Source organism: Aegilops tauschii, chromosome 2, assembly GCF_002575655.3.
Source record: "Aegilops tauschii subsp. strangulata cultivar AL8/78 chromosome 2, Aet v6.0, whole genome shotgun sequence".
Lineage (NCBI taxonomy): Eukaryota > Viridiplantae > Streptophyta > Magnoliopsida > Poales > Poaceae > Aegilops > Aegilops tauschii.
The window spans coordinates 639,234,085-639,256,161 of NC_053036.3; the positions used below are offsets into that span (position 1 = coordinate 639,234,085).

General features: G+C 45.4%; 1 long non-coding RNA gene and 1 pseudogene across 1 annotated transcript; both read left to right on the forward strand.

Moving 5' to 3' along the window:
• The first annotated feature begins 8,208 nt into the window (after window positions 1–8,208).
• On the forward strand, window positions 8,209–10,141 carry LOC109784328 (uncharacterized; annotated as a pseudogene).
• An 8,109-nt stretch (window positions 10,142–18,250) lies between these two features.
• Window positions 18,251–21,589, forward strand: LOC120973884 (uncharacterized). Its single transcript, XR_005769472.3, has 3 exons — window positions 18,251–18,660; window positions 18,742–18,832; window positions 21,331–21,589. It is a non-coding gene; the product is annotated as an uncharacterized lncRNA (long non-coding RNA).
• Window positions 21,590–22,077: the final 488 nt, after the last annotated feature.

Sequence of the window (22,077 nt, forward strand, 5' to 3'; positions counted from 1 at the left end):
ACCGACATCGATTACAAGGACGGCGTGCAGGAGCTCGATGCCTCACTTTTGATCTCCATCAACACCTCCCATCTTGTGACAAACAAGGTTTCAGCCATCAAACTGATGCAGCTGTTCGTGGACTATGACGTGGATTTGCCGCCCACAAGGCTCCACGGGCTGCGGATACGTCCGATGCCATGGCAATCACTTTGGGGAGACCTTGCAGATGGCAGGGACGTAGGACCCATCCCTTGGCCTTTGTTTCCTGTGAAGAAGTTCATGGAGCATCCATTCCAGTTTGTCCAATTGCTTGATATGACTAGTAGCACCTTTCCTATGGAATCATGTCACGCTGGAGAACAAGGGCAGCTCACTTTCTGGGTTTCCGCTGAGCCAAGCAATTGTTGTGAGGCTGGGTCAAAGAGAGTGAAATTCAACACTCTGTCTGTTTTCCCTAATTGCTCTAAACATTTCCAATGGAAAGTTGCATGGCCACTTAGTTCCAAGAGGAAAACATCTGCTAGCAGGCCTTGTCTTATGCCATGGCCGTCATTTGCTTCCTCTCCTGAAGAAGTGATTCTGAAGCATACAGAGCTGCTACCGCAGGTTACATATGCGATACAGTATTTATCTCATGATCTGAATTCTTGGAGAGCATCCTTGAGGCATTTGCCAAGTGCGCGACTGAAACCATGTACTTATCAGAAGTTTGCTTGTTGGATCCCCATGGCGCTGAGAGGTACGCCTGTCCTGGGTCAGCCGATAATGCAATTTATGGGTGATCTGAACCTGGGTGTTGTGGTATGGCGTCTACTTATCTGTTCTATGGCTGCACATCTATTTCAGAACATGCAGCAAATGGGCGCTTGCGCAGGATGTTCGAACAAATTTTTTCTTCAGTTCATGCAAATTGGGCCATATGAACTAGGTTGTGCTACTGTTATTTACTTGCTTGAGGACTATTTGAGACAAGTTAATCTTGAGCTACGACGGGAATGGCCACTGCTAGTAAAAGCTAATTTCAGCGAGTTGTGTTCATTCAGGCAGTTTGATTCAGATTCTACATTATGCTTGTTCCCTTGGAATCCAGGGGGTTATTTGTTCAGAATAACCACGGGGTTTCTTACTTCATGTAATTGTTCACAACGGCATGTTATGTGTATCATTGCCGAGTCCAGCCAGTGCTTCTCTCAGATTGCAAAAAAGTGACTGGTTGTTTCCTATTTGTCTGAAGGTCATGATGCGGTGCTTGGTTCTACTATTGCTGACATTGATTATGAGCTGCGGCGTCGACCAGATCAAACAAAAGATTGTGGTGTGCTTGTGAAGTTCAGAATATTGCATATTTTTCTAGTTCCTTCAGTCAAGCTACAACCATGGCCTTCCTGCAGATATACATTCACACATTTCGAGCAGCAGTTCTTTCCCCAGTTACCTTTTCCTAGGACTGACAAAATGCCAGATACAAAGCGGCACATGAACATTTCAGTAGAGTGGCAGTGTTTACATCAAGAAGAATTTAGCGGGAGTGGCCATTGTGATACAGATGGCAATTCTAAACCAGATGGCCTATACATGGTAGCAGGCTGCTATGACGCTGGGCATCTGGTGTTGTATCCTTGCCAACCATCTCACACAGACTTAATTGTGGTTCTGACCATGGCACCACATTGCTTCAAAAATTTCTATGGCCTATATAGTTTCAGCGACAGTCCGACAAGGGAGCTTCCAGAATTTGATGTATATAGAGCTATATTGTGTGACCTTATGCTAGTTCTGGACCAGCACCTGGACATTTCGAATTCGTGGCTTGATGTTTCTAACAATTGTTGCTCTCTGTTGTGGCTCAGTTCAGATTATATGCTCAATTATGCTATGGATGTGATTGAATCTGACCGGGGCATCTACCTGTTGGACATATCTTGGGATCCTGGAGGGATGGCATGGCCGTTGTCACCTGAATTGGCTCAGCGAGTGGTCTTCGAAGGAGGAAAGTGTGGCATCATCTTAACTGCGGCCTACCTCGTCCACGCCAGCTACATTTCATTTTGGCTACTGCATGGACTCCGATGGATTCAAGGTACAGCAAGTTTTGTGGGATCAGGGTGGTGTGAGCCTTTCAAGTCTTATACATCCTTCGGGGGGGCCTATCTTGGCCACAACTACTGCTTCGACCTCGTCGAAATCTGCCCCGGCTTCGGCTACCACCGTGACTACGACTGCTTCTTCAAGCTCGTTCAAGTCCACCTCAACAATGGTTACTACTGCGACAACTACCATGGCGACCCCAACATGATTGATGATCTTCAAGCACCGTGGGATCCTGGCGAGCTCTCCAGGACAGCGGCTTGGGGGCAAGCCGCATTTCAAGGAGGGGGGGGGGGGGGGGGGGGGGGGGGGGGATGTTAGGAGCCCTCCTAACCGGTGCACATACTTGGGCTGGCCTGTGGACAGCATATGTGCTGGGCTGGGGCTGTGCACACGTTGAAGCGTTGTTGGCTGTAAGTAAGTGGAGAGGAGGCAACGAGGAGGGTATCCACTAGATCAGAACGGCGGCGGCGGCAAGAACCCTATTCCCCTTTCCTTGTTCTTCGATTCGTGTATCCCAGCTTGTAATCGCAACTCGAGTGAATTCCTGAGACAATAGATCGATCCACTTCGCTGTTCCTAACAGAATTCAAGTGGGTCCAGCCGGCTAGCAGCGAGTGGGACCCGATGATACTCACCACGTCGGCGCAAAATTAGGATCTGAACGAACCAACAGACTCTGTTCATGGCCAGGGCAAAATTAGGATCCAAGATCTCGTTAGGTTGCTTATCATCAGACTCACGGGGTGTGTTAAACATATTAGGGTTTGGAACAATGCTCGATACCCTTGGTGGGTACGGCTGTCATATATTTATAAGAGGGAACCGTACACCCTCCCTCAATCTTAACTATGTCCTGAAACACTCAGAAGGTTAAGATTGCGTCGACATCCTTCAAAAGAAGGCAAGGGCAAAGGTTTAGTGAAGATATCAGCAAGCTGATCCTTAGAAGAAACAAACTTGATCTGAAGAAGCTTCTTAGCAACGTGTTCCCTGACAAAATGATAGTCAACTTCGATGTGCTTCGTTCGGGCATGAAATACCGGATTGGATGAAAGATATGTGGCACCAATGTTGTCACACCAAAGGACAGGCGACGGAGTGGGAGAGACCTTCAACTCTCGAAGTAATGACTGCACCCATATGATCTCAGCTGTGGCATTAGCAACTGCTTTGTACTCAGCTTCAGTACTACTCCGGGACACTGTAGCTTGCTTGCGAGCTTGCCAGGCGATCAAGTTAGGTCCAAAGAACACAGCATGTCCCCCCGTGGATCGCCGATCATCAGGACAACCAGCCCAATCGGCATCAGAAAATGCCGAGATCAGTCCAGAAGACGCAGGCCGAAGATAGAGACCATACGAACCGGTGTGACGAACATAGCGCAAGATGCGCTTAACAGCAGACCAGTGAGGTCCACGGGGTGCATGAAGGTACTGGCACACACGGTTGACCGCAAAAGATATGTCTGGTTGAGTAACGAGCAAGTACTGCAGCCCACCAACAATACTGCGATACTCCGTAGCATCCTCAGGAGAGAGCAAGTCACCATCAAGAGCTGTCAGCTTGTCTGTGGCAGACATAGGAGTCATGGCAATCTTGCACTGCAACATACCAGCACGACGTAGAAGATCCTGAGAGTACTTCCTCTGAGAAAGGTTCAGACCACCATCAGAATGAAGCACCTCCAAACCCAGGAAATAATGGAGTCTCCCAACATCCTTAACAGCAAACTCAGCACCAAGAGAGGACACAAGCCGGTCCGTAGCAACAGCAGATGAACTGACAAGAATGATATCATCAACGTAGACCAGAATGTACATAGTCACCTCAGGTCGCTGAAGAATAAACAGAGATGTATCCGCTGTAGAAGGCACAAAACCATGCGCACGAAGAGCAGCTCCAAGACGTGCATGCCACGCACGAGGGGCCTGCTTCAACCCATAGAGAGCCTTGACAAGACGACACAAATGATGTGGCTGATCAGGGTCAACAAACTCTGGCGGCTGACGCATATAGACCTCTTCTTCCAGAACTCCATGGAGAAAAGCATTCTGAACGTCAAGTTGTCGAAGCGACCATCCTCGAGTAACAGCCAAGGAAAGAAGAACACGAATAGTAGTTGGTTTAATAACAGGACTGAACGTGTCTTCATAATCAATGCCATACCGTTGTTTGAATCCCTTTGCAACCAGGCGTGCCTTATACATCTCAATGGAGCCATCAGCATGTTTCTTCACCTTGAATACCCATTTAGAGTCGATGATATTGACACCAGATGGAGGTGAAACCAGACGCCAAGTGTTGTTCTGCTGAAGAGCATGGATCTCCTGCTCCATAGCAGCACGCCAGTGTGGAATGCGAAGCGCTGCCTGAAAGTGTCGTGGTTCAGTCGTAGGATCTGCCTCAGCACGCGCCACGCATGCTGCAAGCCATGCAACAGTCCCGTCAGTACGCTTCTTCGGTTGGAAGATGCCACTCTTGCTGCGAGTATGAGGGCGCAGGACGACAGGCGGAGGTGGCGATGGAGCTGTCACCACAGGAGAGTTACTGTCCAAGAGCGGCGAAGAGGACGCGCCTGCAGGTGAGTCAACAAGTGCGGATGGCGGCACAGTCAAGGGCAGCACCTGGCCTGGAGGTGTCGACGAAGAATGGCCAGGAGTGGGTGGCGACGAGGAACCAGGCAACACGAGCGCACCGGGCGACAGGAGCGCACCAGCGAGCCCACGTGCATGGGACATGCATGTGCCATCGATCGGCGAGGCCACCGGCCCAGGGGATAGAGCCGCGGGGTCAGCTGACCCAGGTGACTGCGGGGCCGCAAGCCCAGGCGACGATGCCACCGGGGCAGCCAGCCCAGGCGACGCGGGCATGCCAGCGGATCCACGTGCATGGGGCATGCACGTGTGATCAACATCGGCGGAAGCCGTTGTATCAGCGGGTGCAGCCGGCGTAGCAATAACTGGAGTAGGCAGCGCACCGTCATCATCAAGCAGCTCCAGTCGGGCACCTCGTCCAGCACCTGCACCGTGGTTAGGCAACAACAGAGGAGAGTATGCAGCATCTACAAACTGATCAGGCAACACTGGAAATGAGTGCAACTCGGCGACGTGAGTGTCAGTGGGCGACGTGAGCGTGGAAAAAGGGAAGACAGTCTCATCAAACACAACATCACGAGAAATGTAAACCCGATTTGATGGAACATGGAGACACTTGTAACCTTTGTGGAGAGGACTGTATCCGAGGAACACGCATTTTTTCGACCGATACTCAAGTTTATGCTTATTGTACGGGCGAAGATGTGGCCAACACGCACAACCGAACACTTTGAGGAAGGAGTAATCTGGAGTTTCATGAAGCAACACTTCTAGAGGGGACTTCATGTGAAGGAGTCGTGTGGGAATCCTGTTTATCAGAAAACAAGCAGTAACAAAGGCAAACGGGACAGAGGCATGTGCAAGAAGTGTTAGCCCAGTTTCAACTATATGACGGTGCTTACGCTCAGCTGCACCGTTCTGCTGATGTGTATGAGGACAAGACACATGATGTGAGATACCAAGCTTCTGAAAGAAGGTGTTAAGATTACGGTATTCACCTCCCCAATCAGACTGAACATGAATAATTTTGTGCTTGAGTAACCGTTCAACATGTGCTTGGAATTGCATGAAAACATGAAACACATCAGATTTGCGCTTAAGAAGATAAAACCAAGTAAAGCGACTGAAAGCATCTATGAAACTGGCATAATAGTTGTGCCCACTAACAGAGGTTTGGGCATAGCCCCACACATCGGAAAACACAAGTTCAAGAAGAGCCTTGACAACCCGACTTGATACAGAGAAGGGCAACTGATGACTCTTGCCTTGTTGACAAGCATCACAAACTAGAAACTCCTTATTACTAGACTCAACGGGAAGACGATGACGATGAAGCACATGGCGCACAATGGGAGTGGCAGGGTGACCAAGGCGAGAATGCCACTGCGACGACGACACCCGCACGCCACTGAACACTTGAGACACTTGTGGCACATCAAGCACTCGTGGCACATCAAGCGCATATAAGCCGTCGCGAGCTCGACCACTAAGAAGAACGTCCCTCGTGTCCCGGTCCTTAACAAAAAAATGAAAAGGGTGAAACTCAACAAACACATTGTTGTCAAGGGTTAATTTAGGAACCGAGAGTAAACTACGTGTGACTGAAGGAACGCGAAGGACATCAAGGAGACGCAAGGTTTTAGTGGTGCGGGAAAGAAGAGATGCCTGACCAATATGTGAGATGGGCATACCTGATCCATTGGCAGTGCGAACCTGATCATGACCGGTGTAGGGCTGTCGAGTGGCCAACTTGTCAAGCTGGCTCGTCAAATGGTCCGTGGCGCCTGTGTCCATGTACCAGGCAGGATCCACAGAGTATGAAGGAGTGAATCCGGGCTCCTCTGTGGCAAGAGCAGCTTGCTTCTCGTTACCCTTCCCATTGTTCCCGATGCCAAGGAAATCACGTTTAAACCGACGATGACACCGAGACGCCAAGTGCCCCCCAATACCGCAAAGCTGACACTCGACACCACCACCACACGCCTCGCAGTGAAGTCGCTTGCGACCAGCCGTTGGAGGAGCGGGAGCGGGCGGACGGGGCTGGTTGCCCGAGGGCGGCGGCGGTTTCTGCTTGGCACCACGGGCACCTCCGCGAAGAGCAGCGTTCGCAGAAGGGCCCTCCGTGTAGACTCCGACAGAGCGACGAGCAGTGAGCCGCTGTTCCGTGTTAAGGAGGCGGGCATAGAGGTCACGGGGTGGCATCGGCGTGTCACGCCCGTTGATGTTTTCAACAAGAGAGTCATAATCCTCGTCCAGTCCATTAAGAATGAATGAAGTAAACTCCTCATCACGGAGCGGCTTCCCAATGGAGGACAGTGTATCGGCCAAGCTTTTGACTTTGTTGAAGAAAGCAGTGACAGAGAGATCATTCTTCTTGACCTCACCCAGCTGGTTGCGAATAGCAAACGAACGTGCGAGCGACTGGGAGGAGAAGCTGGAGTAAAGCGTGGTCCATGCATCCCTCGACGTGGCGGCAAAGACGACCATGCCAGCCACGGATGGAGTGAGCGACGATTGAATAGCACCCAGGATGGCTTGATCTTGAGCAGTCCACCGACGATGAGCAGGGTTGGGGACCATGACAGAGCCACCATGGGACGAGGGTACCGGAACCATAGCCGGAGGGCACGGCAGGGAGCCATCAACATATCCTTCAAGGTAGTGGCTGCGCATCAGCGGCAACACTTGAGCGCGCCACAGGAGATAGTTATCAGCAGAAAGCTTCACCGTCACTAGATGGGCGAAGTGAAAAGGCCCTGGTTCGGCCATCGGCGCGGAGAGCGGCAGATCAGGCGGCGGACCAGGCGGCAGGACAGCACTATATGGGATTAGTGCATCGGCTGATGGTTGTTGATGATGGCCATAAGCCGCTGAGGAGTGTGCACCATACGGGAGCGCAGGAGGAGCGGCGTACATCTGGGCAGCGGCGTAGGACGTCGGGGCGGGAGCAGCATACGCTGCATACGACGCAGCCGACGGCGCGAGGTAGGGCGCCGGGTACGGGCCGCCGTACGGCGCCTGGATGGGAGCGCCATAGGGCCCCGAGGCCAGCGGCGCATCGTGGTACGGGGCCGGGGCTCGAGGACCACCGTAGGCCGGCTGCCCATTGGCGCCGTAGGAGGCCGGTGGTGGAGGCACGCCCCGCGACTGGATCGGGGTGGCCGCGATCGGAAGCGCAGCAGGCGACCGAGGCGGCGGCAGCATGGCGGGCGATCGCTGTGGCACGGGAGGTTGTGATCCCGACGCAGTAGATCGGGCCCAGGCAAGTGGAGGCGACGCCAGGAACGGCGACTCCATCGCCAGAGTGGAGAGAGGCGGCGCGGCGGCGGGGGCCGGCGCGACGACAGCAGAGGAGGCGGAAGCGTGACGTGGATCGAACGCGTCGTCTGATACCATGTTAAACATATTAGGGTTTGGAACAATGCTCGATACCCTTGGTGGGTACGGCTGTCATATATTTATAAGAGGGAACCGTACAAATACAAGTTGTGTTACAATACGTATATCTAATATATACTTAGTCTAACAGGGTGTTTTTTTTTCTTCTCCCGGTTGACTGTACATGTATGGCTGATCTTGGACTATGATATGTTGGTCTGCTTATTCCTGCCGATAAAAGACGGGTCAGTGTAGTCGACCAGGGCTAAATGTTTTTGCCGATAAAAAATCTTATTCCTTTTTCTGCACAGGCTCATCGCCTGTCGTTTGATGACAGTTACTGATGGTGCGTGTAGAATTAGATATTCAGAGAATGCTTGTGTATTTAGCGGCAGAGGCATTACTACTCAAACTGACATATAAGCATCATGGTTCCGAGTTTGCATATCCTGTAAATTTTAGAAAATTACTAACTGTTTGCTATTTGTGCATCCTAGTCTCATGTACTACTCCTCTGTTGAACAGCTTGCTTCCCTACCCTAAATTACTATCCTTATTGTACTAGTGGAATTTTCCTCTCGCCATAAAGGAGGATATGCCTTTACACCATCATTAAACAAACAAGTGAACTTCGAATTCTAATAGCAGAGCACATATACCAGATGACTTTCTCTGTTATCTTCACAACTTTTATCTTGTTTAAACCACGCTGTAGAATGATTAAAATGCCAAGTTGAGCTATTTTGTACTAATGTATATGCTGTTCAAAATTTGGTCCACGAATCAGTTGTGTGGTATGCCTAGTGGTTAGCAAATGAACTTACCACCCTAGAAGTATGCAAGACAACCTCTGTTTCCATCCGTCATGTGTACCTGATAGTTTTCACCTTCTTCTATGCTAATGCTGTGTTCACAGTTTGTCTCTTTTCTGTGACCACCATGCACGTGAGTATCTTATTATCAATTGACACATCAATTATCTTTACCTCCGCTTCTTCTTTGCAGCCATGTATGATAACTACAGAAATCCTCATCCTCCTGGGATGCAGATCCCCCCACCAAATCCACAGCCTGGCCCATACGACAATCCATTGTACGGCGCAAGCTCAGGTCTGATTAAGACTGGGTTAGGAGTGTATGGGGAGAAGTTCCTCGGCTCCAGTTCAGAGTTCATGCAGAGCAATGTAAGGAGCCTCCAAAGAACCTCGACCCCCCAGGGTGTTTCGTATCTCTCACAAACTATCTCTAAATTATTTATTGGCTGTACTCTTGCAGATCAGTAGATATTTCTCCAATCCACAGTACTACTTCCATGTGAATGATCAGTATGTCAGGAACAAGTTGAAAGTCATACTGTTCCCGTTCCTTCATAGGGTATGTTTGGTTGTCTCTCCCATCTACGCTGGATATAGTTCTGGTTCTTCTATCTATCTGGTGTACTGAGGTAAAAGTATTTGCATTGCCTTCTCAGGGGCACTGGACTCGGATAAGTGAACCTGTGGGTGGCCGGTTGTCGTACAAACCTCCAATGTATGATATAAATGCGCCAGATTTGTACATCCCTTTCATGGCGTTTGGTAGCTTCATTATCCTCGCGGGCTTCACATTAGGCTTCATGGGAAAGTGAGTTTTCCCTTCTTCCTTTTTAACTTTCATCCGCAATACAGTGAGACATCAAACCCAGCGTTCCTAAAGCACTAGGTATCCATGCAGGTTCACTCCAGAAGCTATCAATCTCCAGTTCACAAGAGGACTAATCGGATGGGGCCTATAGATCGTGTTCCTGAAGGGGCTCCTCTACTCAATGGGCGGGGGCGAGGTGCCGCTGCTTTACCTGGTTGCCTACAGCGGGGTATCTGTTCGCTGGGCTATCCCTGGCTATCGTCGCCCGGCTCCTATGGTCCTACTCGTACTAGGTGATGATGCCGTGGATGAGCATGTGCATGGGGATCTTCCTGGTGAGGACGATGAAGCGGGTGATCTTCACAGAGATGCGGGGCAGCGAGAGGCACTCGACGCGTCAGCACTACTTCCTGCTCTTCATGGCCATCGTGCAGTTCCCCCTCTTCTTCTGGCTCGGTAGCATAGGCGCATGAGATGGATAGTCTTCTCTCTGGTGTTCCCCTTGTAATTTTGCCACCAGAGGAAAGTTACCTGTGAAGCTTAGTTGCGTTCAGTAGCTTGTGCAGGCTCTCTGAGCACATCACATATGTTATATTGACAGGGTTTTGTGCTTGGTTTTGTAAATTTGTGAATTTTGCCATTAGTCACTCTCTTGTAGGATGTTTGTTGAATAATCGCAAGTATATACATTATTACTTTTGTTATATATATTCAGGAGTGTATGTTTCTTTCAATTTTGTTTCTCAGTATAATCATATTGTTTGTGTTAAATATGTTTCTTTGTTTATGTTGTTGGATCTATCATAATTCATTCATCCTACTTAACTTTCTATTTTATGATGTTTGGTAACAATACAAGGAATTACACCGCGGTCATTTGGTAGAGTGTTTCATAAAATTAACCAAATAAGAATATTATTGCTGTTATATACTCCCCAGTTCCTAAATGTAATTCTTTCTAGAGATTTCAATAAGAGACTACATACGGAGCAAAATGAGTGAACCTACACTCAAAAATATGACTATATACATTCGTATGTAGTCTGTATTAAAATCTCTAAAAAGACTTGTATTTAGGAATGGAGGGAGTACATATGTTCTTAGTATTTTGTTTACTCCCCCATTCATTCTTCCTGGTTTTGTTTGATTTTTAGGTCAAGTTTGCATATTCATACTTAGAAAGCAGTCAGTTTGAGTGGCTGTCATTTGTTACTAAGAGTGATAATTACACCAAAATCACAAGCAAAACCATTGGTTTGGAGGGAACATAGAGACAAACAGATACCCAGAGTTCATTTCTCAAGCACAAAACAAGCATTATTATGGATTTCACAGTATTTAGTTGTACATTCCGACACCCATTTCTCAGAATGTAGTAGAAACTTCAAAGGGAGCGCCATATTAAACAATGCAAAGGTACAATGATGCGACAAGAGCAAGAAGAAAATTTGGCATCTCAGAAGCCTGGCCACAAGCAAATCCACTGTCAAACTTGCTGTATTACAACTAGAGACTCCTTTCGTCATTGTCACAAATATTGGCAAGGCCATCTTGGTTATAATGACTCCAGGGTGATATCTGAAGACACATCAGAGATTGTATCAACGAAGAAGACCACGAACGAACCCGCCAGTCACAGAGATCATCAACTGACAGAACAAAGCATCAGTTAGCAACAAAAACATTGACGTTCACTCCTGACTTCACAGGTTGCAACGAACATCGCAATTGACAATTTCAAATAATCTTTGCAAATTAAGATATAAACAGTGTGATTCCATTAAAATGGAAACATAAGAAACAAGATAATATACCTATCATATTTTCTTTTACTATGTAACACATTAAAAACAGTGAACAGTTGGGATAGCTGTAATAGGTTTAGGACCTAGGTGAAATGCATCTTTCCTCAGATATAAGACTTGAAAACAGACTTAATGATGAGATGTAAAAACATTAAGACATGAATGCCAATAATGTTAATGACAAGGACCAATCTAGTGACTGCATAAAAGTTTAGTACTACACTGTAAACATGAATGCAACAGCAAACATATTGAATCATATAAAGATGACAATTAGGTATCATAGCATAGCAATGAAAGAAACCTCGCAAATTGCCAGTGAAAACTAAATAACTATCTGATCCACCACTTCTAGGTAGACTGACCACTAAAATGATAAAACAATAAAACATGGGTAGGCATGCCCACTTTATATATAATGTAAACTGTATTTTCAGTATCCATACTAACTTCATAAGGTAGCAACAAAAAGAAAACTATCCCATTAGCCGTACGTTCAGCAGAATCAGTAATAAGTGTTTGTTTAATAGTCACAATTTCCTACTTCATACTTACTAGAACAAAGCGAAATCCAAATCAAAACCAACTTTGCTCTAAATGGATGCATAATTTGTTGTTTACTATGCAATATTGAACATGAGTAAAAAAATTGCAGCAAAAATTATCTCATTACCCATACTAAGTTCATGCGAAATGAAGCAAAATCAGTGACTTGCGGATTTTTAATACATTATCCACATCGAAACCAAAGTGACATCTCATGATTTCATACCTAATGAACCATCCAAACAGTTTTCTACTGCTCATTTTGACCATGCCCCCCGCTATATCTCTAAAAGAATCTTCAACAGAAACTACACCCAATTAAATTCTTAACAAAGAGAAGATATCAAAGCACATACTTAATTTCAGGCAGCACGTGCATGTGATTTTCTAACTAGGGTATGTGCAGGGACATGATAAGGGATTGAACTGCTCGGTAGATGTATCAGGGAGTTCAATCAGTCAGTCTTCAGGCCCATAACTGGGCAAAGAAGAACAGAAAGAGAGGCTTACTGCACAAAATGAATATGCTAGTACTGGTCGAAACACAAAACGAGTTTTGCAAGTACTGGTCGAAGCAACACTATGCTACGCATCAAAGAAAATCCTAGGCCAATCTGAGCACATGCTGAGGAGAGGGTACAGATGATGGTGTCCAGAGAGTAAGCAACAAACATGCATATTAGCGACCATACTGGACAACTGTATGTACACTGCTAAACATGGAAAGAGCTAGACTGTCTCAACCATATGAAACATGCATTGTAGTTCAAGAGAAACAAATAGCTCAATGTGTGCATACCTGACCGCTGAGCGAGAGCGCCATTTAAGGCAGCTCATGTGCAACTTGTCTTTGCGCCACAAGATGACAAGGCCAACCAGGGCAGCCACAACAACCGCACCCCAGAGGGTGTTGGTCTCCTTGGCTTGGTCGTACAGGCATGACATATGCTTCTTCAGCCAGCACTGTCCTGAGGCGCATCAGTTTTGTCCAGGGAATCATCGTCATGAGCAGCGAATGCTCAGCCGCATTGCCCATCATCTCAGCCTCGTGCACCGACAGGTTCTTCCCCTCGTCATAGTACCGGACTGCCTCGGAGCCATCATCGTAGCTCCCACCCATGTCCTGAGTTATTTACCCAAAACCACCACATTTAGAGTTAGAGTAACAACTTCGTACCACATTCAAGGCAGGCCAAAAAAGGAAGTTCACGAATTTGTTAAAACTTACGTCTATCAGGAACTCATAAACTAAATTTATTCTACTCACCTACCTTCACATACATAATACTACCTTGTCCTGCCCATCGTATAATCCATGAAGAAGAGACAGTCAAAGCACTCACACATTGACAAGTTTTAATTGTTAGGTTAAAGTCGTTCTACCAATTGTTACCAAGATCCAATTTGTCCATAACTACAGACACGGGTTTCTGAAAAAATTATCCTTACAGGGGCACCACTGACTCAATATAGGTATGCGTACACGTTCGACCTTTTCTTCTTGCCACAACCCGTTATGGGTCTGCCCTAAGGCAACACTGGAAGATCCGTGATGACTCAACACTCTATGTATGCCTGTGCGTTTGCTAATTAGTTCATTCTTTCCCACACTTTAGTTAATCATTTCCCACACTTTACTTTTCTATGTATGCCTATGCGTTTGCTAATTAGTTAATCCTTTCCCACACATTAGTTAATCCTTTCCCACACTTTACTTTTCTATGTATGCCTATGTGTTTGCTAATTAGTTAATCCTTCCTCACACTTTAGTTAATCCTTGCCCATGTTGGGAATCGTTGCATATAAAACAAAAAAAATTCTACACGCACGCAATGATCTATCCATGAAGATGCATAGCAACGAAGGGGAGAGTGTGTCTACGTACCGTCGTAGACCGTAAGCGGAAGCGTTTAACAACGCGGTTGATGTAGTCGAACTTCTTCTAGCTCTGACCGATCAAGTACCGAACGTACGGCACCTCCGAGTTCTGCACACGTTCAGCTCGGTGACGTCCCTCGCCTTCTTGATACAGCAAGACGTCGAGGTAGTAGATGAGTTCCGTCAGCACGACGGCGTGGTGACAGTGATGGTGATGTGATCTCCGCAGGGCTTCGCCTAAGCACTACGAAAACATGACCGGAGGTGTAAACGATGGACGGGGGCGCCGCACACGGAAAGGCAATTGTCTGGTCTGTGCTAGGGGCGCCCCTCCCCCCGCCCCCACATATATATAGGTGGGAGGGGGAGGGGAGAGGCCAGGAGGCGCCCCAAATAGGGCTGAATCCTAATTAGGCTCCTCCCTAGCCGCGCGCCCCCCCTGCCATATATATCCGAGGGGGAGGGAAAGAGGCGGAGGGGGAAGGAAGGGGGGATCCTGTTCCCTTTCTCCCCTTTCCTTCTCCACCTTGGCCGGCCCATATGGGGGGCACACCAGCCCCTTGTGGCTGGTGCGTTTCCCCTCTTGGCCCATATGGCCCATATCTTTTGTCGGGGGTGCCCGGAACCCCTTCCGGTGACCCGATATGTACCCGGTACCCTTCGGAACACTTCCGGTGTTCGAATACCATCATCCTATATATCAAACTTTACCTCTCGACCATTTCGAGACTCCTCGTCATGTCCGTGATCTCATCCGGGACTCCGAACAACATTCGGTCACCAAATCACATAACTCATATAATATTATATCGTCATCGAACGTTAAGCGTGCGGACCCTACGGGTTCGAGAACTATGTAGACATGACCGAGACACCTCTTCGGTCAATAACCAATAGCGGAACCTGGATGCTCATATTGGCTCCTACATATTCTACGAAGATTTTTATCGGTCAAACCGTTATGAAAACATAGGTAATTCCCTTTGTCCATCGGTATGTTACTTGTCGGAGATTCGATCGTTGGTATCTTCATAGCTAGTTCAATCTCGTTACCTGCAAGTCTCTTTACTCGTTCTGTAATACATCACCTCGTGACTAACTCCTTAGTCGTTTGCTTGCAAGCTTATGATGTGTATTACCGAGACGGCCCACAGATACCTCTCTGATACTCGGAGTGACAAATTCTAATCTCGATCTATGCCAACTCAACAAACACCTTCAGAGATACCTGTAGAGCATCTTTATAATCACCGAGTTACGTTGTGATGTTTGATAGCACACAAGGCATTCCTCCAGTATGCGGGAGTTGCATAATCTCATAGTCGAAGGAATATGTATTTGACATGAAGAAAGCAATAGCAATAAAACTGAACGATCATTATGCTAAGCTAACGGGTGGGTCTTTTCCATCACATCATTCTCCTAATGACGTGATCCCGTTATCAAATGACAACACATGTCCATGGTTAGGAAACCATAACCATCTTTGATCAACGGGCTAGTCAAGTAGAGGCTCACTAGGGACACGGTGTTTGTTTATGTATTCACACATGTATTTAGGTTTCCGATCAATACAATTCCAGCATGAATAATAAACCTTTATCATGTATAAGAAAATATAATATAACAACTTTATTATTGCCTCTAGGCCTTCAGTCTCCCACTTGCACTAGAGTCAATAATCTAGATTACATTGTAATGAATCTAACACCCATGGAGTCTTGGTGTTGATCATGTTTTGCTCGTGGAAGAGGCTTAGTCAACGGGTCTGCTACATTCAGATCCGTATGTATCTTGCAAATTTCTATGTCTCCATCCTTGACTTGTTCACGAATGGAGTTGAAGCATCTCTTAATGTGTTTGGTTCTCTTGTGAAACCTGGATTCCTTCGCCAAGGCAATTTCTCCAGTGTTGTCACAAAAGATTTTCATTGGACCCGATGCACTAGGTATTACACCCAGATCGGATATGAACTCCTTCATCCAGACTCCTTCATTTGTTGCTTCCGAAGCAGCTATGTACTCCGCTTCACACGTAGATCCCACCACGACGCTCTACTTGGAAGTGCACCAACTGACAGCTCCACCATTCAATAGAAATATGTATCCGGTTTGTGACTTAGAATCATCCGGATCAGTGTCAAAGCTAGCATCGACGTAATCATTTACGACGAGTTCTTTGTCACCTTCATAAACGAGAAACATATCCTTAGTCCTTTTCGGGTACTTCAGGATGTTCTTGACCGTTGTCCAGTGATCCACTCCTGAATTACTTTGGTACCTCCCTGCCAAACTTATAGCAAGGCACACATCAGGTCTGGTACACAGCATAGCATACATGATAGAACCTATGGCTGAGGCATAAGGAATGACTTTCATTTTCTCTCTATCTTCTAGAGTGGTCGGGCTTTGAGTCTAACTCAACTTCACACCTTATAACACAGGCAAGTACCCTTTCTTTGACTGATCCATTTTGAACTTCTTCAAAACTTTATCTAGGTATGTACTTTGTGAAAGTCCTATTAAGCGTCTCGATCTATCCCTATTGATCTTGATGCCTAATATATAAGCAGCTTCACCAAGGTCTTTCGTTGAAAAAATCTTATTCAAGTATCTTTTTATGTCATCCAGAAATTCTATACCATTTCCAATCAACAATATGGCATCCACATATAATATTAGAAATGCTACAGAGCTCCCACTCACTTCCTTGCAAATACAGGCTTCACCGAAAGTCTGTATAAAACCATATGCTTTGATCACCTCATCAAAGCATATATTCCAACTCCGAGATGCTTGCACCAGTCCATAGATGGATCACTAGAGCTTGCACACTTTGTTAGCACCTTTAGGATCGACAAAACCTTCTGGTTGCATCATATACAATTCTTCTTTAAGAAATCTATTAAGGAACGCAGTTTTGACGTCCTTTTGCCAGATTACATAATCATAAAATGCGGCAATTGCGAACATGATTCGGACGGACTTAAACATCGCTACGGGTGAGAAAGTCTCATCGTAGTCAACCTCTTGAACTTGTCGAAAACCTTTTGCGACAAGTCGAGCTTTGTAAACAGTAACATTACCATCAACGTCAGTCTTCTTCTTGAAGATCCATTTATTCTCTATGGCTTGCCGATCATCGGGCAAGTCCACACTTTGTTATGTCGGAATCTGGGCTCATCATAGCTTCTTCATAGTTCGTAGGTTCACCATGGTCTAATAACATGACTTCCAGAACAGGATTACCATACCACTCTGGTGCGGATCGTACTCTGGTTGACCTACGAGGTTCAGTAGCAACTTGATCTGAAGTTTCATGATCATGATCATTTGCTTCCTCTCTAGTTGGTGTAGGCATCACGGGAATGGATTTCTCAGATGTGCTACTTTCCAACTCGAGAGAAGGTACAATTACTTCATCAAGTTCTACTTTCCTCCCACTCACTTCTTTCGAGAGAAACTCCTTCTCTAGAAAGGTTCCATTCTTAGCAACAAAGATCTTTCCTTCGGATCTGTTGTAGAAGGTGTACCCAATTGTTTCCTTAGGGTATCCTATGAAGACGCACTTTTCCGATTTGGATTCGAGCTTATCAGGCTGAAGCCTTTTGACATAAGTATCGCAACCCCAAATTTTAAGAATCGACAGCTTAGGTTTCTTGCCAAACCACAGTTCATATGGTGTCGTCTCAACGGATTTAGATGGTGCCCTATTTAACGTGAATGCGGCTGTCTCTAATGCATAACCCCAAAACGATAGTGGTAAATCGGTAAAAGACATCATAGAACGCACCATATCTAATAAAGTGCGGTTACGACGTTCGGACACACCATTACGCTGTGGTGTTCCCGGTGGCATGAGTTGTCAAACTATTCCACATTGTTTTAAATGAAGGCCAATCTCGTAACTCAAATATTCGCCTCCGCGATCAGATAGTAGAAATTTTATTTTCTTGTTACGATGATTCTCCACTTCATTCTGAAATTCTTTGAACTTTTCAAATGTTTCAGACTTGTGTTTCATTAAGTAGATATACTCATATCTGCTCAAATCATCTGTGAAGGTCAGAAAATAACTATACCCGCCGCGTGCATGAACACTCATCGGACCGCATACATCGGTATGTATTATTTCTAATAAGTCATTGGCTCACTCCATTGTTCCAGACACTATAAGGATACCCTCTATAAAGCAACACAAGTTGTACAACATTTTGACTGTATGTTGCAAAATTCACACTAGATACGCATATTGGAGTTGTAGCATATGCGTTGCAGATTTGCAGCTCATGACGCTATCGTGGTACATATGGAAAAAAAAGAAATAAACAGAGGAAAGGAGAAAGAGGCGCAAGAAACAGAGCCCCTATGCTCCCCTCATCTCCCTCAAATCGCCGCCACCCACCGCCTCGTCTCCCTCCTCTGATCCACCTCGTCGCGGGCCTTCCCCCTCCACTCCTCCCACCTTGCAGCTCCGGAGGTTGCTGGACCTGCCTCATCCCCCACCCACCCATCCCCTCTCATATCCCATCTCTCTCTTCACGTGGCTCCCCGCTGCGCCACCTGCGGCGGCTGATTCAGGCGACGTCCGGCGAATCCCACCATCTTGAAGCATAGCCTGAGGTTCCCTTGCATCACGGCGCCCTTCCATCCGGCTAGATCCGGCGCTCGCGGCCACCAAAGCCCACCCGCGACCCTCCCCCATGGCTAGGGTTTCCGTCATGGGCTCTGGCGCCGGTGGCCATGTCGTGATCCTCTCGTCCGGTGAGTGCATGCCCTCCCCTGGCTTCGTGCTCTCTCCCTCTCCCACCTTTCTCTAACATCTGTGTTTCTCTTCTCCTATAGACGTGCAGGGATGAACGACCAGTGGATAGCCTTGCCGCTACTCGGAATGAAGCAGCCATGGAGCTTCCTCCTCCTTCTCCTCTGGTTTCAGGTGCGTTTGGTCCACTCCTCCTCTCTGCTCCCAAGTCCTCGATCTGCCGCAGTTAAGACTGGTGCTTCGTAACTCCCTCATTGCGTTGCTTAGTCACTAGACACACCCAGCTAGGTTTTCTTTGGTTCATTGATATGGTTCGTCTTCATCGCCATGGATGTGCCCTCACAACCAAACGGACCAACATAGCTTCATGGATATTATTTAACCCAGGTAAGGATAAAACTGTGAATCTAAGTAGGACGCACCGACATTAAAGCACCAATATAGCGTCAGCATGCTTAAGTTCTGCACAGCGCGCGCATGTGGGGATTGTACGACAGATCAATGTCGTGCATTAAGCCTGCCAGTCACACTTCGCGCTTATCTTCACTGTAGTTAGTCTGACGAATTCCTATAATCTAATTAGTAATTAGGTGTGGACACCTATGTTCTGTTTTTTTCTGTTCAAGGGAGCAGAATCTTCCGATTTGGCCTTCCGTAAGGACCAAATTAACAACAATAGCGAGGAATATTAGGAGTTAATCCACTGCTACATATATTTCATTACTGTCATAGTTGGTATAATCATATTTTATAGTAGAAATATTTAGCATAGATGTCAACACGGGCACAGATATGTCAAATCCACATGTATTTGCATGAGTACTACTTTTTTCTATGTCTGAAGTCTGAACGAATTAAGTAACGGCTAATGATTTCAGCGAAAGAACTCTTTTTTTTTCTTGGTGTATCCGCATATTGCACCATTTTGTTGTATGAGAGGCACTATTACAGCCTCCATATTAATTCAAGAAGAGAGTTACAAAGAATCATTGGATGTGCTAGGCAATGAAATGTAAGGCATTACATTGTAGATTGGTTCGAGAGAGTCGGTTCAGTACTATAGGCCTGTGCGTGACAAAAGAAATATATTAATCCAAGTGGACATTGTTTTCCTGCAAAAACGAGCCAGATCCATCTGGGATGTGACAACGAAGTGCTGAGCAAAGAAGTGGCTTGGTGGGGATGGCATGCTTGATTTGCTCTACTGTAAATTATCATGTGCCTTCTCTCCTTTTACTTACTAATTCTCTCCCTGAAGCTGGAAAGAGACCGTGACATGCAAATTTGATCTTGTGAACCTAAAAAAATTATGTTTTCTTTCTAAATGTCCCAGCAGAAGCTAAGATTTAGCTTCACTGATGTAAATAATTCATAAGAGGTTTGCATCCTTCCTTTTTATTTATGTACGTTATCGATAATGGTGCTGCTTATGCACATATTCAGGTTGCAGTCAATATTCATCGTAAGCAGAAGTTTTTTTTTTTTGAAGAGCTATCTTTTGAGCACATGTTCAGGTTCGTTTGATATCTAAGCAAGGATAAAACTGATGGTTACTACCTGATATGTCTTTCTCTAAAAAAATAAAAGTATTTGATACTCTACCTTAATTATACATTAAAATTTAACAAGCATGGGAAAGTCTGAACGTCACATTTGTAGATTCTCACTTTTTAGCTTAAGATCAAGATTCCACAAGGCTAATTGATCTGTTAAATTGTATTCAGTTCTGGTGTGGAAACTCATTTACAAAAAATGTGTATTTTATACTTTTAGTTCCAATTGTCAATACTAGAAAGAGAACGCCGAGTTTGATCTTCAATCAAAATGAGTAACTGGAGCATCAGGCTCTTTTAACTAAAACATACATTAAGGTAATCATATATGTTATACTACATCATTTGTTCAGATGTCATACTTTAAGCTAATGACCCCTGTTTTCTTTGCTACACAAAACTATAAATCGTTCCCATCTGATTTATTAAACTTCTATTCCATCATATAATGAAGCTTATATTTTCAAAAGCTGTAGGTTTGTTCCAAAGCGTGGTGAGCACCTGTAGGTTTGTATGTTTCGTGTTGGATGAGTCAAACCAACTAGAGCTAAATGTTTTGGTTCAGTTTTAGATGACTAAAACCGTTTTGTTTCAGTTTGCTAACTAACTGGAGAACATAAGAGAAGTGGTACTGTCACTCACATTGCCCTTGAATGCACATCAGCACTTAGTCTATCGTCCATATAATTTTACTGAGCCATGTTGTTCTGCAGGATGTGTCGTATATTGTGGCAATGTGATTAGTCATCAATAACAACTACACTCATGCTGGTATCTTATCATAATCACATCTCAATAGTTTTCAAACTATAGTGCTAGCTTGTTCATTTGTTTCTTACTTATTATTTGCTATTGGACTTCTTATTTTCTCTTGCTACAATTGTAAGTTGTGATACTAAATTCAAACTTGAGGGTGCTAAAATCACAAATGTATTCTGGGCAGTGCATGTCGATATGGCACTTGTGAAATTTAGTATGAAGTCACAAAAACTGCAATACTCTCGGTAATGCAGAAAATACAAAGATTGCATTGCCTTCAACCTTAGTACATGTGTAATATCCTGCCTCTATCGTCAATGCATTGTGTGTTAACTGTTCATTTTGTTATTTTCTTTGTAGATTCAAAAGATATGTGGATGATTATATGGGTGCATGGCAAGTATAGTGCAATGATAATGACGATGTTCCGGTTCATGATGAAGATGATGGATGCTTTCAGTTTTGGTTATGTAGTAGGGATGTTGTTCCTGTTGGATGATGTTCCTCGACGAAGTTTTAGTTAAGGTGTAGGGATGTTGATTGATGCTTTCAGTTTGATCTTCGTTGTCAAGAAATTATTTAGATTATGCATCACATTTGGATGATGTTCCTCCTGTAATACCAACTATCGTAATCCGACAGTTTTATTCAAATATGGGTCCTTCCTCTTGCAAGTATATTCTCTTTTTCTTCCTTACTTCATATACATAATTATCATCATTATGTTGAGCATTAATTTAATTTCTGGCAATAAATAAATGTATATATAAAATATTATTCACATTATATATGTAAAAATAGCTGAAGCATTGCAGATTCTCTGTTGCCAAGTAATGAGATTTGTATTCCAGTACATTAACCACCAACATATATAAGGTGTTGTAAAATCGGTTTTATTTGTTGTACTCTTGCAACGGTCCCTTTTACCAATGGCCGTATAAGTGTTGCATTATGCGCTAGCAACACTGGATAAGGCAACGCATCCCAAACCGTTGGTAAAGACACGAGCAACACATATATGGACTTTTAGATACGGAAAAGAGCATTGCTATAGGTGGGGTCCTGTTGTAGTGGGAGAACGGAGTTTTAGTCATCTTGCCCATGAGA